The sequence below is a fragment of the Gossypium arboreum genome, chromosome 9 (assembly GCF_025698485.1).
Source record: "Gossypium arboreum isolate Shixiya-1 chromosome 9, ASM2569848v2, whole genome shotgun sequence".
Taxonomy (NCBI): domain Eukaryota; kingdom Viridiplantae; phylum Streptophyta; class Magnoliopsida; order Malvales; family Malvaceae; genus Gossypium; species Gossypium arboreum.
Window position 1 is genome coordinate 48,325,831 of NC_069078.1, and position 23,109 is coordinate 48,348,939.

Consider the following 23,109-nt stretch of genomic DNA (forward strand, 5'->3'; position numbering starts at 1 on the left):
CAAAAGAACTCGTGCCTCTGCTCAAATTGACGAATTACAAAACAAATTCCACTGTGAAGAAGCCAAAGCAAGATACGAAAGTGTTTTCAAGTATCAACAGATGCACCCAGAAAAAGGCTTTACACTGAAAGAAAGCAACTATATTGATTTCATGGCGCGCATTCAACAAATTACTAAAACTCTCAATTGAGAGTTATTTTGTGAGAAAAGTGTAACGCCCCCACGCCCGAGACCGTTGCCGGAGTCGAGTATGAGGTGTTACTAAGCTTAGTTTAACATTTTTAGAACTTTGGATTATTGTTTCTACATTCACAGCTTTTAAGCTACTTGCGTCACAGTCACAAGAAAAATCATATCTCGAGTTAAAAAACTCAAAATTAAGATCCGTAAATTTTCCCTGAATCTAGACTCATATACCTATCTACTAATTTTTTTCTAGAATTTTTGGTTGGGCTAATTAGTACAGTTTACTAGTTAAAGTTACCCCTGTTTCAGGACTTGACTGGTCTGACCTCTGTTTACTACGAAACACATTTCTCCCTGTACAAATTTCATATGACTATGAGATTTGTTCCTACTAAAACTAGACTCAATAAGGATTCTGAGGATATAAAATATACCACCTAATTATATCTTTATAATTTATGGTGAATTTCTAAAGTTGGAACAGGGGATTCAAAAACTGCTATGACCCTGTTTCACTAAAATTCAAATATCTTCTAACATATAATTCCTTTACCTGTTTCATTTGTTTCATGTGAAACTAGACATAATAAGATTAAATTTGATATGTAGTCCATCACCAAATTCAATTGCTATGATTTTTAGTAAATTTTCAAACTCGCGTCAGTGTTGCTGCAGTATTCTATTTATGGCAGATTTCATCCTTTTTATGAGTTTTCATGCACTAAGTATCTTAATAGTTTTCCTTAACATCAAACATAATCCAAACTAACCATTTTCATAATTTATCATTATCAAGCATTTCCTCAACCATTCCACAACCATACCATAAGATCATTTACACAAAATAGGTATATTGCTATACATGCCATACTTAAATTTACAAGCCATTTACCAAAAGTCTTCCTGATAGTGTGGTGAGCCTTGACCTATCCCGACTCCTAAGTGGCTTGTCCAAAACTACAATGAGTAAGAAGGAGGGAGTAAGCATAAATGCTTAGTAAGTTCATATGCAAATAATAAGTAACATAACAAACAATTATACCAATTAACATTAGCATACATCACTAAAACACATATCACATTTCTGATCATTTTTCATCATCTTGTTACCTTATAGTGGTTGTATCAATACTCAACCCGAGGGTTAAATACATACCTGTCCAAAATATCCATTTCACATCACTCACCAATACGTCTCTTACATCTCGAATATTCCTCCATTGAGTAGAACTTTACCCGTTGAACACATCGGAATATAATTCGGATACATGGATAACTTGCACATAAGTGCCATATATTCAATCAAGCAATCATGTAACCCGCCCATAAGCGAACTCGGACTCAACTCAACAAGCTCGGGCATTCGCATCCATAAGTGAACTCGGACTCAACTCAATGAGTTCGGATGCCTAGTTACATTTCACGAACTCGGACTCAACTCAACGAGCGCGGACATTCACATCCATAAGTGAACTCGGACTCAACTCAACGAGTTCGGATGCTCAACCATCCTAGTGACATGTCACTTGTATCCTAATCTATTCCTAAGGTTCAAACGGGATTTTTCTCGAACACTTATCCTTGCCATCTTCCGTAGAATGCCGAAATCAATACTCGGTAACAATTATATTTAACAAGTAGCTCACATAATTTACATATTATTTGAAATTAACCACAAAGCATACATTTCATAATGAAGTTCAGCTTAACACATAATTAATATCAATAAGTTAAAAATAACAATTATGCTACATTTTTTACACATGAACTTACCTTGGTACCAAAATACAAAGATTTTGCAATTTAGTCCACAATCTTTTCTTTTCCTCGATTGAGGTCGATTCCACGTCTTTCTTGATCTAAAATAACACATTTAGCTCATTTAATACTCACATTATCAAATTAATCCTTAACTCAAATTTTGGCAAAATTACAATTTTGCCCCTAAACTTTTGCATATTTACATTTTTGCCCCTAGACTCTGGATTAAACTTTATTCCTTATTCTTATGTTTTACAACATGCTGATCACTTTTCTCTTCTATGGCAACATCAAATTCTCACTCTAACATGTACTTATGACTATTAGGTATTTTTACCGATTAAGCCCTTTTACTCGTTTTCGCTCAAAACCGAGTAGCACAAGTTGTCTAACATAATTTAAAACCCTATATTCTATCATAAAACATCAAAATACACAAATTTCACCTATGGGTATTTTTCCAAATATGAACCCTAGGTTGAATTATTGTTAGCATAAGCTTAATCGAGCTACCGGGATCTCAAAAACGTAAAAATCATTAAAAACGGGGCTTAGAATCACTTACTATGAAGCTTGAAAGTTGAAGAAACCCTAGCTATGGTGAGAGTGAAGTTTCAGCAGAAACTAAATGGGGAAGGTGACTATTTTGTGTTATTTTTCCCATTTTATTTCATTTAATATCAAAATGACCAAAATACCCTTACTACTAAACTTTCCAAAAATTCCTTCCATGTCCTAAATTTGTCCATGAACTTAAAATTGGTCAAATTTCTATTTAAGACCTCCTCATTAATATTCCAAAACAATTTCATACTAAAAATTTCTAGAATGCAAATTTTGCAACTTATTCGATTTAGTCCCTACTTTCAATTTAAGCACTTTAGGCATAGAATTTCATCACGAAATTTTCACACAATCATGCGATCATATCATAATCATCAAAATAATTATAAAATAATTATTTCTATCTCGGATTTGTGGTCACGAAACCACTATTCCGATTAGGCCCTAATTCGGGATATTACAACTCTCCCCCCTTTAAGGATTTTCGTCCTCGAAAATCTTACCTGTAAACAGATGTGGGTATTGATTTCTCATAGTTTCTTCGGATTCCCATGTAGCTTCTTCTATTCCATGCCTTTGCCACAACACCTTCACAAGTGCAACATTTTTATTCCTTAGTTGTTTGACCTCTCGAGCTAAAATCTTAATTGGTTCTTCTTCGTAGGTCATATCTGGTTGTAGTTCAATTTCTGTCGGTGAAACTACATGTGAAGGATTCGAACGATACCGACGTAACATAGATACGTGGAACACATCATGAATCTTCTCTAATTCAGGTGGTAATGCTAGCCGATATGCTACCGGTCCAACTTTTTCAATTACTTCATACGGCCCAAGAAAACGCGGACTTAATTTGCCCTTCCGTCCAAATCTAAGGACTTTCTTCCACGGAGACACCTTTAAAAATACTTTATCACCAACTTGAAATTCAATGTCCTTTCGTTTTAAATCTGCATAAGATTTCTGTCTATCTGAAGCAGCTTTCAAACAATCTCGAATTACCTTCACTTTTTCTTCAGTTTCTTTTATTAGATCAACTCCATAAATCTGATTTTCCTTGAGTTCAGTCCAATACAAAGGCGTTCGACACTTACGACCATACAATGCTTCATAAGGTGCCATTTTCAAGCTCGTCTGATAACTATTGTTGTAAGCAAATTCTACCAGCAGCAAATATCTTTCCCAACTTCCTTGAAATTCCAATACACAACATCTGAGCATGTCTTCAGGAATCTAAATTACTCTCTCTGATTGTCCATCAGTTTGTGGATGAAAAGCAGTACTGAAATTTAACTTTGTACCTAACGCGTCTTGCAACTTTTGCCAAAACTGCAAGGTAAACCTTGGATCTCTATCTGAAATAATCGACAATGGTATTCCGTGTAATCTAACAATTTCTTTAATAAATAGTTCAGCCAACTTGTTAAGAGAATAATCCGTACATACCGGGATAAAATGAGCCGACTTAGTTAATTTGTCAACTATTACCCAGATGGCATCTTTCTTTCCTGGAGTCAATGGCAATCCTGAAACAAAATCCATAGTAATCCGATCCCATTTCCATTCAGGAACCATTATAGGCTGAAGTCATCCCGAGGGCACTTGGTGTTCAGCTTTCACCTGTTGACAAATTAAGCATTTGGACACAAACTCTGATATATCTCTTTTCATTCCATTCCACCAATATATTTTCTTCAAGTCATTATACATTTTCGTACTACCCGGATGAATCGAGAAATAAATACTATGTGCTTCCTGTAGGATCTTTTGAATCAATTCCTCATTCTTTGGTACACAAATCTGATCTTTAAACATTAAGCACCCATCGTAACCAATTCAAATCGACTCAGTATTAACTTCACTTTGTTTTCTCTTGGCTTGCAAATCTTGATCATCTTTTGAGCTTGAAATCTCTTGTAAAACTTCGGTTTTACTCTTAGCTCGCTAGAATCGAACCATCATCGACACTTTCAACCGAGTGTTCATAACTCTCAAAGCAAACAACAACTTTCGCTCAAAGCATCAGCAACCACATTCGCTTTTCGGATGATAATCAATAACAAGCTCGTAATCTTTCAATAACTCTAACCATCTTCATTGTCTCAAATTCAAGTTTTTGTGACATCAAGTATTTAAGACTTTTGTGATCGGTATATACCGACATTTTTCACCATACAAATAATGTCGCCAAATTTTCAAAGCAAACACCACCATGACCAATTCCAAATCGTGAGTAGGATAATTCCTCTCATGAGGTTTTAATTGCCTCAAGCATATGCCACCACTTTTCCTTCTTGCATGAGCACACACCCCAAACCATTTAGGGAAGCATCACTATACACCACAAATTCTTTACCGATTCAACAGTACTAACACTGGTGCCTCTGTTAATAACTTTTTCAATTCTTCAAAACTCGTTGACATTCTTTCGTCCATTCAAATTTAACATCCTTTCAGAGTAATCTAGTTATAGGAGCAGCAATTATAGAAAATCCATTTACAAACCGCCGATAATACCCAGCTAGCCCCAAGAAACTTCTAACTTCAGTTACATTTTTCGGTGGTTTCCAATCAACAATGGCTAAAATTTTACTAGGATCCACCCGTATACCATCACCTGAAACAATATGACCCAAAAATCCAACTTCTTGAAGCCAAAATTCACTTTTACTAAACTTAGCATACAGCTGCTTATTTCTCAAAGTTTGCAAAACTATCCTCAAATGCTCAGCATGCTCTGCATCATCTTTTGAATAAATTAAAATATCATCTATAAACACCACAACAAATTTGTCCAAGTATGGCCGAAATATGCGATTCATTAAATCCATAAACACAGCAGGAGCATTTGTCAATCCGAATGGCATAACTAAAAATTCATGATGACCATACCTTGTTCTAAAAGCAGTTTTAGGCACATCCGACTCTTTTACCCGCATTGGTAATACCGGATCTCAAGTCAATCTTTGAAAACCATGTCGCTCCTTTTAGCTGATCAAACAAATCATCAATTCTTGGCAACGGATACTTGCTTTTGATTGTCACCTTGTTTAACCGCCGATAATCAACACACAACCTCATAGAACCATCCTTCTTTTCACAAATAACACGGAGCACCCAAGGTGAAAAACTTCGGTCTCACAAAACCTTTATCACCAACTCTTGCAATCTGCGACTTTAATTCCTTCAACTCTGCTGGTGCCATTCTATACGGAGCAATCGAAATCGAGTCGTTCGGTATCAAATCAATACCAAATTCTACTTCCCGATTGGAGGCAAACCCGCAATTCTTCCGAAATACGTCGCAAATTCACACACAACCAAGACCGATTCAACTTTCTTTTCAACTTCTTTTGTATTAATTACATACGCCAAATAAGCTTCATAACCCTTTCTCGAGATATCTTTGAGCCGACATTGAAGAAATCACACTAGGCAATGCCTCGATTTATCCGATTCGACCGCAGAGTTTCACCATTTCCACACTTTAATTCTATAATCTTTTCTTTGCAATTTATTTTAGCATCATGCAATGTCAACCAATCCATACCCAAAATAACATCAAACTCATCAAACGGCAACAACATCAAGTCGGCCGGAAAGTAATGTCCCCGAATCATTAAAGGGCATTTCTTGCTTACTTTATCAACTATCACGCATTTGCCTAACGGGTTCGACACTCTAATCATAAATTCTGCGTTCTCAACAGGTATATTCATACTAGACACCAGTTTCATGCATACATATGAATGAGTAGAACCGGGATCAATCAAAGCATTAACATTAACATCATAAAGAGAAAATATACCAGTAATCACATCGGGTGATGAAGCATCTTCACGTGCCTTTATGGCATAAGTTCTAGCTGGAGCCCTTACTTCAGATTTAGCTGCTGAATCTCTGGCTACATTCTTGCTGCTTGCTTCATTTCCAGCTTTTCTCGAATATCTTCCTCTCGAGTCTGCACCACTAGCTTTTGTATTCTGAAATTTTTCTTTTTTAGCTCTCTCTGGGCAGTCTTTAATAAAATGATCCGGAGAACCACATCGAAAACATTCATTTGCTCTACATGGACCAAAATGATTTCTACCACACACGGCACTCGGGTTTAACAAATCTCGAGTTCCCTACATCGGTGCCAAGTAGTCCGGGATTTAGGACCCACATTTTGCTTCTTATAATTCTATATGATTGCCCAGCTGAAGCTTGGGAACGAGGATTCATATTCCTTGACTTTCCAGGTTGCTGTGAAAATGAACCGCTCATCGGTCTTTTCTTCCAATTTCTAGTCTCAGCCTCTACCTTTTTCTTTTCTTTAAGTAATTCTTCGGCCTTACAAGCTCGATCAACCAATACTACCATTTCTTTTAATTCAAGAATTCCAACAAATACCTTGATGTCTTCGTTGAGCCCGTCTTCAAATCGTCGGCACATCTTGGCCTCTATAGGAACATACTCTCTAGCATACTTACTTAATCGAACAAACTCTCTTTCATATTCTGTAACCGTCATATTACCTTGCTTCAGCTCAAGAAATTCTTTACGCTTCTGATCAATAAATCTTTCACTAATATATTTCTTCCGAAACTCTTCTTGAAAGAATTCCCAAGTTATTTTCTCTTTCGGTACCACCGAAATCAAAGTCTTCCACCAATTATAAGCTGAATCCCTCAACAAAGATATAGCGCATTTCAAACATTCTTCAAGTGTACAAGATAATTCGTCAAATACCCGGATTGAATTTTCAAGCCAGAACTCTGCTCTCTCGGCATCATCATCAATATTTGCTTTAAATTCTTCGGCCCCTTGCTTGCGAATTCTATCAACCGGAGTTCGTGAAATTTCATCGATCCATACCTTGAGGCATCGGGTGCAGGTTGAGGAATTGGGGAGGTGGGGAGGTTGTACATTCGGGTTCGCATTGAACGAACTCAAGTGTACCATGCACTCATCATTTGGAGAAAGGCTTCCGACCCTTTCTCCTCCTCCCGACCAACAATGAGGAGGTGGATTTTAGTCTGCCATTGCTCCTTCAGCCGAGCTGGCGCATACTCTCTACTTCATCTCGCCACAACTGGATCGGGATCCATTTACTATAAAAAAAATCATTTAAAAAAGGTCAGAAGTCGTCACACTATCACAATTTATACATATGGCATGTATAGCAAAATCCGTACATACAACACGTAGTCCGAGAACCGACTAAACCTGCTCTGATACCACTAAATGTAATGCCCCCACGCCCGAGACCATTGCCGGAGTCGAGTATGAGGTGTTACTAAGCTTAGTTTAACATTTTTAGAACTTTGGATTGTTGTTTCTACATTCACAGCTTTTAAGCTACTTGCGTCACAGTCACAAGAAAAATCATATCTTGAGTTAAGAAACTCAAAATTAAGATCCGTAAATTTTCCCTGAATCTAGACTCATATACCTATCTACTAATTTTTTTCTAGAATTTTTGGTTGGGCCAATTAGTACAGTTTATTAGTTAAAGTTACCCCTGTTTCAGGACTCGACTGGTCTGACGTCTATTTACTACGAAACACATTTCTCTCTGTAAAAAATTCATATGACTATGATATTTGTTTCTACTAAAACTAGACTCAATAAGGATTCTGAGGATATAAAATATACCACCTAATTATATCTTTATAATTTATGGTGAATTTCTAAAGTTGGAACAGGGGATTCAAAAACTGCTATGACCCTGTTTCACTAAAATTTAAATATCTTCTAACATATAATTCCTTTACCTGTTTCATTTATTTCATGTGAAACTAGACATAATAAGCTTAAATTTGATATGTAGTCCATCACCAAATTAAATTTCTATGATTTTTAGTAAATTTTCAAACTTGCGTCAGTGTTGCTGCAGTATTCTATTTATGGCAAATTTCATCCTTTTTATGAGTTTTTATGCACTAAGTATCTTAATAGTTTTCCTTAACATCAAACATAATCCAAACTAACCATTTTCATAATTTATCATTATCAAGCATTTCCTCAACCATTCCACAACCATACCATAAGATCATTTACACAAAATAGGTATATTGCTATACATGCCATACTTAAATTTACAAGCCATTTACCAAAAGTCTTAGGATAGTGTGATGAGCCTTCGACCTATCCCGACTCTGAGCTGGCTTGTCCAAAACTACAATGAGTAAGAAGGAGGAGTAAGCATAAATGCTTAGTAAGTTCATATGCAAATAATAAGTAACATAACAAACAGTTATACCAATCAACATTAGCATACATCACTAAAACACATATCACATTTCTGATCATTTTTCATCATCTTGTTACCTTATAGTGGTTGTATCAATACTCAACCCGAGGGTTAAATACATACCTTTCCAAAATATCCATTTCACATCACTCACCAATACGTCTCTTACATCTCGAATATTCCTCCATTGAGTAGAACTTTACCCGTTGAACACATCGGAATATAATTCGGATACATGGATAACTTGCACATAAGTGCCATATATTCAATCAAGCAATCATGTAACCCGCCCATAAGCGAACTCGGACTCAACTCAACGAGCTCGGGCATTCGCATCCATAAGTGAACTCGGACTCAACTCAACGAGTTCGGATGCCTAGTTACATTTCACGAACTCAGACTCAACTCAACGAGCTCGGACATTCGCATCTATAAGTGAACTCGGACTCAACTCAACGAGTTCGGATGCTCAACCATCCTAGTGACATGTCACTTGTATCCTAATCTATTCCTAAGGTTCAAACGGGATTTTTCTCGAACACTTATCCTTGCCGTCTTCCGTAGAATGCCAAATCAATACTCGGTAAAATTATATTTAACAAGTAGCTCACATAATTTACATATTATTTGAAATTAACCACAAAGCATACATTTCATAATGAAGTTCAGCATAACACATAATTAATATCAATAACTTAAAATAATGCTTATGCTACATTATTTACACATGAACTTACCTTGGTACCAAAATACAAAGATTTTGCAATTTAGTCCACAATCTTTTCTTTTCCTCGATTGAGGTCGATTCCATGTCTTTCTTGATCTAAAATAACACATTTAGCTCATTTAATACTCACATTATCAAATTAATCCTTAACTCAAATTTTGGCAAAATTACAATTTTGCCCCTAAACTTTTGCATATTTACATTTTTGCCCCTAGGCTCGGGATTAAACTTTATTCCTCATTCTTATGTTTTACAACATGCTGATCACTTTTCTCTTCTATGGCAACATCAAATTCTCACTCTAACATGTACTTATGACTATTAGGTATTTTTACCGATTAAGCCCTTTTACTCGTTTTCGCTCAGAACCGAGTAGCACAAGTTGTCTAACATAATTTAAAACCCTATATTCTATCATAAAACATCAAAATACACAAATTTCACCTATGGGTATTTTTCCAAATATGAACCCTAGGTTGAATTATTATTAGCATAAGCTTAATCGAGCTACCGGGATCTCAAAAACGTAAAAATCATTAAAAACGGGGCTTAGAATCACTTACTATGAAGCTTGAAATTTGAAGAAACCCTAGCTATGGTGAGAGTGAAGTTTCGGCAGCAACTAAATGGGGAAGATAACTATTTTGTGTTATTTTTCCCATTTTATTTCATTTAATATCAAAATAACCAAAATACCCTTACTACTAAACTTTCCAAAAATTCCTTCCATGTCCTAAATTTGTCCATGAACTTAAAATTGGTCAAATTTCTATTTAAGACCTCCTCATTAATATTCCAAAACAATTTCATACTAAAAATTTCTAGAATGTAAATTTTGCAACTTATTCGATTTAGTCCCTACTTTCAATTTAAGCACTTTAGGCATAGAATTTCATCACGAAATTTTCACACAATCATGCGATCATATCATAATCATCAAAATAATTATAAAATAATTATTTCTATCTCGGATTTGTGGTCACAAAACCACTATTCCGATTAGGCCCTAATTCGGGATATTACAAAAAGACCTAGTGCAGATGAGGAGTTAGTTCATGAATTTTATGAGAATTTGACCTCAAGCGAATTGACAGAAGTTTCTGTTTGCAAAATCAAGGCACCATTAACCTCAAACGCTATTAATGAATTTTTTGAATTACCTGATTTCGAAGACGATGAATATTCTTCCTTGATGAGCAATATTGAGTATGAAAATCTGCAAGAAATTCTCGAGGAATTTACAGTTCCAGGTTCTAAATGGACAGTGTCAAAGTAAAGAATTCACACTTTTTGTAGAGAATAATTGACACCACTAGTGAAGGTATGGTTCTATTTCATTCGATTCAGCCTTATGCCTATTTCACATGGGACTACAATTTCATTAGAGCAAATGGTCTTATTATACTCGATTTTAACTGGAAAGACCATTGAGTAGGAAAAATCATCTTGAGAGAAATGTGGAATTATGCCACTAGACGTTTTGGCCCAGCTTACTTTCCCTTTACGATGACAATTTTGTGCTTGAAAGCTAAAATTCTTGCAAATGTAAAGAAGACAGGTTATAGCCAGGGCACAATCATAGATTGGTACCTCTACCGAATAGCCGGAGACTCTGTTTTGTAGCAACGAGTTGAAGAAAGCGAAGATCCCGAAGAAGCAAAAGAAGAACCCAGAGAGATCAAACCAATAGAACCAATGGACATAATGCAACATATGCAGTGGCAACAACAAGCTTACTGAAGATATTCAAAAATACGGGATGACTCAATGAGAAGCGCTCTTACGAAAATATACAATGAGCCGTTTATTTTTGTGCCTGAGTTTCCAGATTTCATATTTGAATCGTGGAGTCCACTATTGAAGAGGGAGAAAAAAGATTCATGCAAAAAAAAGATGATGGAGCAAAAGATGAGTCAAATTCTGAGGGATATGTAAATAAATAAAAAAGGGGGATTATGACTTTATTTGATTTCCGTTCTTAGGTTTTTTAATAGGATTGGGTTTTATTAGGAATTTTTATTTTCGCATAATAAAACAAGATGTGGAGATCATAAATAAAAATGAACAAGTTGCAAAGTAAAAAGTGTGGCAATAGATATATACATGTCTAGGATTAGATCTAGAGAGATATTGCTAGTTAAGCAGTCAAATTGACTCGCCTCCTCTTTTCTAGAATCCTACCTGGTGTATAGTATCTATTCAGTTTTAACAATGAGGACATTGTTCATCTTAAGTAGGGGGACCGAAAAATTGAAATTATTTCCTCACAGAATAAATTTTTCTTTTAATTATGATTAGGATATATTTTGTTCAAAAATTTAAAATTTTGTTAAGTATGCTAAACTTCAGTATAAATAAAGTTTGATTTTTTCAGTAATTGTTATGTTAGCTGAATTATGACATAAATGTATTTTTAATAAAGCATGCAAATCATACCATAAAATTTTTAATTCCTTAGGAAAGTTAGGCACACATAAAAGTTTAAGTCCCTAGAATTGACTTAGTAGTTTCTTGAGGCAAAATCCCAAGAAGCATGGAATGTTGAAAATGATTTAGGAAACTTTTGTTTAGACCTTTTGAGCCTTTCAAGCCAATCTTGATGAATTTTTATCCCTTGAAACCCAACTTTAAGACTATATGACCTAATTTTATTTGAACCCTTGCAATATTTAGCCATCACTTTTCTCTTAATTATCTTTAAATTGTCCCAAACACTAGACTCAGCACTAATCAAATGTTATTTGAAATAAGTTTGAGGGAGTTGAAAAGAAGTATCAAATGCTCAAAAAAGTTGTAGTACATACAAAAAAAATGCTCGTGAAAAAAAAAGAGAGACGATCATACGTACTTGAAAGAAAATAGATGTACAAAAGAGCATGTGAAAGCAAAATAAGTTGGTGTATTGAAGGTAATTATTCCAAAGGTCCAATTCAAGCTGAGTTTAGGGTTTTTAAGCCTAAATTTATTTATTTTTTTACCTACCCCTAGCCTAGCCACATTACAACCTTTTTAAAGACCTATTGATTCAAGTTTCTATGCTACCTACATTAGTGGAGAGAAATTACTATGTCCAACATATGAAGGCATAAGTTAAGTTTAATTATTACAGCTTAATCATTATTGTGATTAAACTGTTTCAAGGTAGAAATACATTGTTACCTCACGCAATCTTTTATATGATTAATTGTTTGAATTGTAATCGAGATATGTACAAGAGATTATTTTAATTTCATAAGTATGTATGTGCATTAACACATTTTCTTATTAAAATTTGTTTAATAGGTTGAATTGACATAGAGATATAGTCAAGAGATAAATGGATTTTGGTAGGTAAGTATGTTCATAAGTTAGCAAATTACTGAGTTGTCATGAATTTATTCGTAACAACATAAACATGAGTTTAATAATTCTAACTTAAGAAATGTAATTAATTAATCTAACAAAATTATGTCATCTTGATTAAAATCATCTTTTGAAATTGTGCATTGGAACTTTTATTTTCTCTTTATTTATTTACTTAGTTAAAAATATTAGTTTTTAATTGAATTCATAAATAATTCTTTTCATAGTCCCTATGGGTACGATAACTTGACATTTACTTGTCGCTTTATTACTTGTTGCGATTGTGTACACTTGCACATTTCCATTGTTCCAATATTTCAGTTTCGGTGTAGGAAGCTGAATTTCTAAGATTGAGTCATTTTACTCTCGGATTGGTAGCAACAAAGGAAGATAAAAGTGCTAGGTTTTAAAAGATATTGCCTAAAAGTACAAGTGACACTCCTTCAGAAGAGAAATTTCAAAAATTTGGTTAAAAAGACCAAATCCTAGAATAGATCAAACGTATAGAGTGAGAAAACAGGAAAAAATCCTGAACAAAAAGGAATCGAGTTTAAACAATTTGAACCACAAGCTTATAAAAAGGGCTAGGTTGCAACTTGAGTCCACTGACAAACATGCTCCATAGTGCCAATAGTGTGAAAAACACTACAAAAGTGAATGTTGGAAAAAGGTCGGTACTTATTTTAGGTATGGGTCTATGGAATAGCAAATAAAGGATTGTCCTCATTGGAATAATTCCACTCAACCGTAAAATCAATGCTAAAACCGAACCCAAACATAAGGAAACCGTGGTCCCAATTGAAACGGAAAAAATTGAGGCTAAAGTTCGCAAACTCAAGGTACAAATCATGCAGAAATGAGACAACTAGCTTTAGTTTACACGGCAAGAGGATAGAAGGATAAGGATCCTGCCGATATCATCACAGGGTTATCTTAAAAAAAAAAACTAATTCCTCGTTTTACTGGTCTTTACCAAGTACAAAAGCGAATTGGCCCAATGACTTACCAACTTGAGCTACCTCCTAGGTTAGATCAAAACTACGATGTAATCTATGTGTCTACATTACGACGTTACTATTCTGATCCTTCCTATATGTAACACCCTTAACCCATTTCTGTCACCAGATTAGGGTTACAGAGCGTTACCGTACAATCAGAAATCTTAAAACATTATAACATTCAATAACTTAAATATATCATAAATCATTTAATCACCTATATTTTGTACTTAAATCGAGCCTTTGTGTCCTTAGAAATAGCTTGGAAGCAATTTGGGACTAACCTGAAACAAAACTGTAACACCCTAAACCCGACCTAGACGTTATGGCCAAATCTGGCATGTTGCATCAAAGCTTGTTCAAGAATCGAGTTGCCGTTAAAAGTTTATTTCCAAAATTAAAACCTTTTGTATGGGGTTAGCAAATCATCTCGTCACAAACGTTTGCCAAAATATTTGTCTTTGGAATATTAATTCAATTGAAATCGCGGAAGTATTTTGAAAACCGTGAATATTTTGAAAACTCAAGTTTTCCTAGACTAGTAGTTTAATATAAGAAATCAAAAGCCCACTATGGCCTTATTACATAATCCAAAACCCAATATGAAATTTAAAATAAATAAAGTCAAGTTGTAGATCCACTGCAATCGTGTGGCCACCTCCGAGTCCCTTGCGGTTCCAAATTGTCTAAGTCTGGGTATTACCTGCACGGTTGGCAGAAAGGGTGAGTTTGCGAAAACTCAGTGTGTAATCCCTAAAAAAACAAACAGTCAGATATACGGTATGCAGAAACAGTCTGGGCCTGAGCCTATCATAGAAATAGTATCAGGTGGGCCTAAGCCTAATACAAAATCAGTATTAGATGCAGATATGCAGACAGATTCCCAGCCTAGTCCAACCAACACACCATGTGGGGATTAAATCAACCCACCCAGCCAACACACCAAGCTTAGCACCGATTGCGGCACTAAGTCAACGAAACGGGTCAACGTCGTAGACAGAACGACTAAAGGCAGTAAATATCATAGCAACGCTGCCAGTTAACAGAATGGCTATAAGCCATAAGTATCACAGAAAGGCTGAAAGCCTTTTATAGAACGGCTAAAGGCCGTACACTTCTTTCGTCCATAATAAGCCAACCCTATGCAATTTGTCATGTCATAAATATTACGTGCATACAAAGTCATACTTAGTACAATCGTATATGTAAATCATGGGCACATCAGTCATGCGGAACGTAAGGGCATAATCGTCATTCTACCATACAAGTGTATTACAATCATTTTACACTACAAGGGTATTTTGGTAATTTTACAAATTGGGGTCTTAACGACCCAACAGAAGGTCCACCCTCGCCTTGAGCGACTTAAGTAACCTAAACAATCATAACAGTGTAAATGGGCCTAAGGCCCATTAGTCGGCCCAAGTGGGCCCACACCTTCGTGTGGCCTATTTAGCCTAAATTTATATACGACTATGTGACCTACATAGCCCAGTACAATAATTATCACAAATTGCAGATTTAATCTGTGTGGGGCCCACGGGCCTATTAGGCCCATGAGATTGCTCATGGTGGCCTTTGCCTCAAATACTGAAGTTTCGACTTTTTGGCTTTTTCTGACTTCCAACAAAGAAGGGCGTGAATACACAACTATTTATGAGAACGTATCGAAGTCCACGATCACCAACCTTGGTTAAGCAGGTATGAAATAATCCCTCCTAAAACCAATGATCACTAACTCATCTTGTTCGCTCTATTTAAAGCCAGCTTCTTGCCAATTCCCATGTTAGCTTCCCGATGTGGGATTACTTTCAACCATTAGGAAAATTCCTTATTTTTTTATGACCACTTCAACCACAGAGTTCCAATCCAACTCCACCTCCTACACAGCTCAAACAACAAAATAACTACTTCATTGCGCATCCCAAGACTTGAACCTTAGACCTCACAATTACACAACATGCCACCTTGCCACTACACCACAAGGCTCTTTGTGTCACCATTTTAGCCTCAATTAATTATAACGTCTATAGGCTAAAGTCCAGGTTCCTTTAAAAGAAAAACCAAAATAAATTGCAAGAGCCAAGACTTGAACCCTGGCTCCCTTGCAACCCTTGTAACAGCCCAAACTCGGACCAGACGTTACGGCCGAATCCGACGTGCCACATTGAAGTTAAAAATCCATGTTTCGTTTTAGCTCTTTAAAACCATCTTTTGTTAGGCCTAACCAAGTGAATGGAAGCTGGGCACCAGGTAGGTATCCGTAACAGAGGAGGTGAGCCATGAAGGTTGCTTAAGTACCAAGCTCTTCGATTGGATCCAATCCTAGACATGCCCACAACCATTGCCACACTAGACTATAACGAGTTGAAATTTCTTTGAGTAGATATCTTTGCTAAATCGAATATTCGTGACGTTGTGTTATTTTGAAAATAGCTATCGTTTTGAAAACGCGTCCTAAGTCTAGCCCATTTGAATTATTATCAACCAGTTTAAAGTTATTAAAAATAAAATAATCCCAGAAAAGAAAATAAAGTTAAAATGGCCTTATTACAACCCAAATACAAATAATAAATAAGGTAAACTAAAGAAAACCAATCACTTATTTCAAAAGCCCAAAAGTGATCACCGTGGCCACTCTGAATCCCCTCCGGCTCCAAGCCCCCACATCAAGGCTCACCTACAAGGTTAAACAAGGGGGTGAGTTTGGAAACTCAGTGTGCAACAAGCCCATTTCAGAGCCCAAAACAATATCAGCCCGTTAGGCCTAAGCCCAACTTCAATCTCAACATATACTGGGCCAAAGCCTTTGCATTATTCATGTCACTAGGCCGAAGCCTTTTCATTATTCATATCACTGGGCCGAAGCCTCTTACTATAAACGATATGGCCCATAGGCCCATTCAATAATACATGCAACATCAATGAACCAATGCAAGCCCATTTGGGGAGACTACTCAACCCACCAACCGCTACTCTCCACCCGTACCAACCAAGCTCTACATGTGGGGAATAACTCAACCCACCCAACCAAACTCTCCAATCGGCAAAGATAGTGCTTTATCATATAACCGAGGCCTAGCCTCTTTAAAAGCAGGGCAAAAGCCCTTTTTGATAAACTGGGGCAAAAGCCCTTTTCGGTAAACTGGGACAAAGTCCTTTTCGGTAACTGGGGCATTGCCCTTTTGCACTTCCTCCATCCATATAAACCCAACCCATGCATAAATGAATACATCATGTGCATATCATACATATCATTTGCATATCGTATCAAATCATATATATCAAAATCACATGCATCAAACTCATAATTAAACCCTAGGGGTAAAATGGTCATTTTTACCTAGGGGCAAAACAGTCATTTTCATATTATAAGGGTAGTTTCGAAATTTTACCAAATATTAGGGTTTTCCATGTTCATTATCAGTTACTAACAATTTCATGTGTTTTGACAGCGATTCTAGCCCATTCTTAGCAAAACCGAGTTATTGGACCAAAAACCCCTAATGGGCCCTACATAGCCGAATTAGTCATCTAGGCCCATTTAGCCCATCTTCCATAATGATCTTAGACGTATTAACACACAATCTGACAGGATTCCATTTTCTACCAAATTTACCCAAATGGGCCCGGAAGCCCATTGAGCCCGATTTCAGCCCCTCGAGGCCCAACTTACCATGATGCCGAAAATCGTACTCTTACCTGATCCAACGATCCCGATCATCCACTTAGCGAATCTAACTAACCAATGAGTGTTCGCATGCTCACAAGTCCTCGAAATGCCAAAATTTTGGTATTTCGGCTTTTCGACATTTATCAATTTAAGCTACGAAAGAGGGTTCGTTACACACCTGATTTGCGATATTCCTTGACAAGATCTCCTACGCGATTTCTCCTATAATCAACCGCTTATAGATTAGATCATGTTAATATTTAAACCAAATCGAAAACTACCTATTATCATCACTTACATATTCGGCCACCATCCACAATGGCTCTAGAATTCATACCTCTGCCGAAATTGATGACTAGATCTATATTTAGTCACTCCGATGATGCAAGCTTTTCACACACGCCTCGATCGACAGCCCTTAATCCTGATTAGCACCAACAAACTAAATAACACCAAAAAAACCCTTTCAGTCTTAGTCGACAACCACCCTATGTATATAGGGGTTTTCAGCTTTTCTTAAACCACAAGATACAAATAGAAAGAAGGTTCGAATACTTACCAAGAGATCTACTCGTTGAAGAACGTTCCAAATACCTTTCTAGCCCAGATCTGTTGTGAATCCAACTTAAACGTGCGTAGAAAATAGATCTAAATATTAATTCCGGAATCACTAAAATATGAAGCTTTTTGGCAAAAGTGCTGTTGAGAAAGGGAATAGTGAACTGGTTTCAGAAAAAAGAAAAATAAAGAAAGATGGATGAAAGGGTGGTAGTTCGGCTAGAGAAGAAGAAAGAAAAAGAAGAAAAGAGTAACCCTATGGTTTACACAGAAGAAAACGGCACAACAAGCTCCTAAATGCTGAAAATGCTAATCTAATACTCCTCTGCCGAAATCCCCTCTCCAATTCCCTCTATTCAGCTAACTCCAATCCCTCTCCCAAATCCATAAAATCTCTCCCCTCATCACTCCTTAATCCATGGCCAAATTCAAAGTTTGAATTTCATTCAAACTCCAAACCGCTGATGTGCAGCCTTATCCACCACTTCATCATGCTGTTAAGAAGAGTTCCGGTCAAACTCTAACTCCCCCCACGTGAGCAGCAAAATTGGTAGCCCATTGCGCGTACAACAGCTCGAACTTCAGACCTTAGTCCGCCTTTTCACCTATGCCCGTGTTGCTGGCCACTGCACCATGCTTTCTTCCATACTAATGCACGGTCACAGTTAATTTTAAACCTTACATACTGAAGCTCTAGTCCGCTTAAAAATAAAAGGGAAATTCTGCCTTCCACGCCAATCGAACCTTCAACCTCCAGAACACTCAGCCACACTGCTTGCCACAGCAACACAACCTCGCTTTTGTTATAATATGACTACATTTACTTATAAGCCTTATTCGCTTCAGTCACGGGCTACTTAAAAGAAATAAAACAAGTTTCGCTATCCCCTGCATTCGAACTCGTGACCACTGGGTCTCCTTAGCGCGTTGCTGCCACTGCGCCAAGGCGCTCTTTGTGTTAAATTATACTCGCAACTCCTCTTAACCCTTATTCTAGCCGTGATCTGCATATTAAAAAACCCAAATTACACACTGTACCTTGAACCTGGCACCTCCTAGCGTCCTCCCTAGCGTCCTTAGTCACTGGGCGGATGTCCGCTTGTGCTAAAACTCACCCTAATTTATTAATGAAGCCTCGCTTGATTCCCTTAAGAGGCAAGATTCAAGAATTTTGCTAAAGCTATGGGCGAGCTCAGGACCTTTCCCTACATTATACCCTTCGTTACATATTTAATTACTAATAATAATAATAATAATAATTTCATAAATATATCTAATAATAAAATTTCAAATACCAATAATACAACAAATAATAATAATTTTCATAAAATTTTCAAACCAATAATACAAGAAATAATAATAATTTTCATAAAATTTTCAAACACACATACAAAGAATATTTTTCTAATAATAATTTTATCTCATAATACTAATTAAAATTTCATAAAATTTAAAATATCCGTAATAATAAATATAGTAAAAATTTTCTAGTAGTAATTCAAAATTTTTTTCTTAAGCGGTAATATTTAAAACTTAATTATTCAGGTTTCCTTCTATCCGAATCCCAGACTCAAAGCTCAACTCTTCTAGGCCCCAAAAATCGGAGTGTTACAACTCTACTCCCCTTAAAGAAATTTCGTCATCGAAATTTCCGACTATCAACTAACCGTATTACTCAAGTCAAACCTCTATGCTTTCACAAGACTCTAATTAAAAATAACTCTTAGTATGACCCAGAACATCTAATTACCAAAGTAAAGGAACATTTATCAAGCACGCATACAATTCGTAACACACACTCAAATAGAATAAACTTGGCAATCTCGAGCTCGATGCTCCTTGGACCCACATCTAAAACATGCTCCTGTCTTCCTATGGCATTCACCTGGATGACGCCCGTTGCAGTCTTTGCAGGTTGGAAAGTTTGGTCGTACCTTAACATGTTTCACAGAACGGGGCTCTATTCTCTGAGAACTAGGATCCTTCCTTTTCTTACACTCCAAGCACCCTACTTGAAACGTTTCCCTAATTTCCTTAATTTTGGTATCCAATACTTCCTCTACCACTTTCCTTACTAACTCGGCCAGTGCCTCAGTACCAAGCTCCGAGTTACCGCTACCCGAAGTTGGTAGACTTTGCTTACCCTCAAAATCCATATAAATACTCTACATTACCAGTACACATATCAATTAACTACAAAGATCTAAAAAATTTTACTATTTATTCATATGACTTATGCAGAAATAGTATTTTAGAGTTTTTTTTTGTTCTTTACATAATCATAGCCTAGCTACAATCTCAATCTTTCTGTGTTTGTAGTTCCTACTGTCTCAATCTCTATAATTTCAGTATCAACCTAGCTACAGGATTATAGTAAAGTCTCAATCCTATCTATCGTAAGGTTTTAGTACAGTATTTAAGGCAAAAGTACTTACAGACTTGGTGGCGGGGATTCAGTGTGCCACATCAGATTTCAGAAGACTTAGAAGAATCTAACCTCCTTAAAATCAAATTCTCAAAACATATGTATTTTGAAGACGACAAATTTGGAAAAAAGTCTCTTTAAAATAATAATTTTCGGATTTTTTTCAAAAATACCCTTCTTGGGTTTAAAAAAAATTTTCGAAAGCCTTTTTGGACCCGATCCACAGCCTAGTTGTTGCAACCTAGGCTCTGATACCATTAAATGTAACACCCCAAACCTAGCCCAAACGTTACGGCCAAATTCGACGTGCCACATTGAAGTTAAAAATCCACGTTTCATTTTAGCGCTTTAAAACCATCTTTTCTTAAGCTTAACCAAGTTAATGGAAGCTGGGCACCAGGTAGGAATCCGTAACAGAGGAGGTGAGCCATGAAGGCTGCTTAAGTACCAAGATCTTCGATTGGATCCAATCCTAGACACGCCCACAACCATTGCCACACTAGATTATAACGAGTTGAAATTTCTTTGAGTAGATATCTTTGCTAAATCGAATATTGGTGACGTTGTGTTATTTTGAAAATAGGTATCGTTTTGAAAACGTGTCCTAAGTCTAGCCTATTTGAATTATTATCAACCAGTTTAAAGTTATTAAAAATAAAATAATCCCAAAAAGGCAAATAAAGTTAAAATGGCCTTATTACAGCCCAAAACTAAATAATAAATAAGGTAAACTAAAGAAAACCAATCACTTACTTCAAAAGCCCAAAAGCGATCATTGTGGCCACTCTGAATCCCCTACGACTCCAAACCCCCATATCAAGGCTCACCTGTAAGGTTAAGGAAGGGGGTGAGTTTGGAAACTCAGTGTGCAACAATCGCTTTTCAAAGCCCAAAACAATATCAGCCCGCTGGGCCTAAGCCCAACTTCAATCTCAACATATACTGGGCCGAAGCCTTTGTACTATTCATGTCACTCGGTCGAAGCCTTTTCATTATTCATATCACTGGGCCGAAGCCTTTTACTGTAAATGATATGGCCCATAGGCCCATTCAATAATACATGCAACATCAATGAACCAGTGCAAGCCCATTTGGGGAGACTACTCAACCCACTAATCGCTACTCTCTACCCGTACCAACCAAGCTCTCCATGTGGAGAATAACTCAACCCACCCAACCAAACTCTGCACTGGCAGCATAGCTGCTTTATCATATAATTGGAGGCCTAGCCTCTTTTAATAATTGCGGTAAAAGCCCTTTTTGATAAACTAGGGCAAAAGCCCTTTTCGGTAAACTGGGGCAAAGCCCTTTTCGGTAACTAGGGCATAGCCCTTTTGCACTTCCTCCATCCATATAAACCCAAACCATGCATAAATGAATACATCATGTGCATATCATACATATCATGTGCATATCGTATCAAATCATATATATCAAAATCACATGCATCAAACTCATAATTAAACCCTAGGGGTAAAATGGTCATTTTTACCTAGGGGCAAAACAGTCATTTTCATATTATAAGGGTAATTTCGAAATTTTACCAAATATTAGGGTTTTCCATGTTTATTATCAGTTACTAACAATTTCATGTGTTTTGACAGCGATTCTAGCCCATTCTTAGCGAAACCGAGTTATTGGACCAAAAACCCCTGATGGGCCCTACATAGCCGAATTAGTCATCTAGGCCCATTTAGCCCATCTTCCATAACGGTCTCAGATGTATTAACACGCAATCTGACAGGATTCCATTTTCTACCAAATTTACCCAAATGGGCCCGTAAGCCCATTGGGCCCGATTTCAGCCCCTCGAGGCCCAACTTACCATGATCCCGAAAATCGTACTCTTACCTGTTCCAATGATCCCGATCATCTACTTAGCGAATCTAACTAACCAATGAGCGTTCGCATGCTCACAAGTCCTCGAAATGCCAGAATTTCGGTATTTCGGCTTTTTGGCATTTATCGATTTAAGCTACGAAAGAGGGTTCGTTACACACCTGATTTGCGATATTCCTTGACGAGATCTCCTACGCGATTTCTCTTATAATCAAACACTTATAGATTAGATAATGTTAATATTTAAACCAAATTGAAAACTACCTATTATCATCACTTACATATTCGGCCACCATCCACAATGGCCCTAGAATTCAAACCTTTGCCGAAATTGATGACTAGATCTAGATTTAGTCACTTCGATGATCCAAGCTTTTCACACACTCCTCGATCGGCAGCCTTTAATCCTCATTAGAACCAACAAACCAAATAACACCAAAAAACCCCTTTCAGTCTTAGTCGACAGCCACCCTATGTATATAGGGGTTTTCAGCTTTTCTTAAACCACAAGATACAAATGGAAAGAAGGTTCGAATACTTACCAAGAGATCTACTCATTCAAGAACGTTCCAAATACCTTTCTACCCTATATCCGTTGTGAATCCAACTTAAACGTGCGTAGAAAATAGATCTCAATATTAATTCCCGAATCACTAAAATATGAGGCTTTTTGGCAAAAGTGCTGATAGTGAACTAGTTTCAGAAAAAGAAAAATAAAGAAAGATGGATGAAAGGGTGGTAGTTCGGCTATAGAAGAAGAAAAAAAAAGAAGAAAAGAGTAACCCTATGGTTTACACAGAA